Here is a 504-nt window from a genome sequence, read left to right as displayed (position 1 = left end):
AGGGCATCAGATCCCATTATAGATGGTTATGAGCCACCATGTGGTTGCTAGGGATTGAACTCAGTACCTCTGGAAGTGCTTTTATCCGCTGAGCCATCTCTTCAGTCCCCCTGTAATGTTTATTTAGCCCACAGGTTTAGAGGTTCAAGATCAGGATGCTGGTGTAGCTCAGTTCTGGGAACTATCTGGCCCATATCTACTCATAGCGGGGCATGTATGGGAGAAGAGACACGTCTTCAAACAGGAAGCCAGAGGCTCAGACATCAGGCCCAGGCCTTCACAACACTGCACCCAAACTCAAGTCTTCATGTTGCTCTCCCCAAAACTCCCTCCTGAGGGCAGTGCCTGTGAGCCTCAAGGCCTTCGACTAGGCCCTTCCTCTTACGTCACTGCCCTCGTGGCCAACTGCCTACGATCCTGTAGGAGATAAGTGACATCTGACTCAAAACAGAGGTAAAGAGAAGTGAGCTTTGTCTGTTTCTTGGCTAGGAGAAAAGGCAGGAT

The 504-nt window shown here is 50.2% G+C and overlaps 1 protein-coding gene across 2 annotated transcripts in view; it reads left to right on the top strand.

Moving 5' to 3' along the window:
* The window catches only part of CUNH1orf50 (chromosome unknown C1orf50 homolog), a 27,203-nt gene that overhangs the window by 4,900 nt on the left and 21,799 nt on the right, over positions 1 to 504 (top strand). The gene's annotated exons all lie outside the window — the stretch shown is intronic.

Source organism: Mastomys coucha, unplaced genomic scaffold, assembly GCF_008632895.1.
Source record: "Mastomys coucha isolate ucsf_1 unplaced genomic scaffold, UCSF_Mcou_1 pScaffold18, whole genome shotgun sequence".
NCBI lineage: Eukaryota > Metazoa > Chordata > Mammalia > Rodentia > Muridae > Mastomys > Mastomys coucha.
The sequence above is the reverse complement of the archived record's forward strand: the minus strand, read 5'-3'. Positions and strand labels throughout refer to the sequence as shown.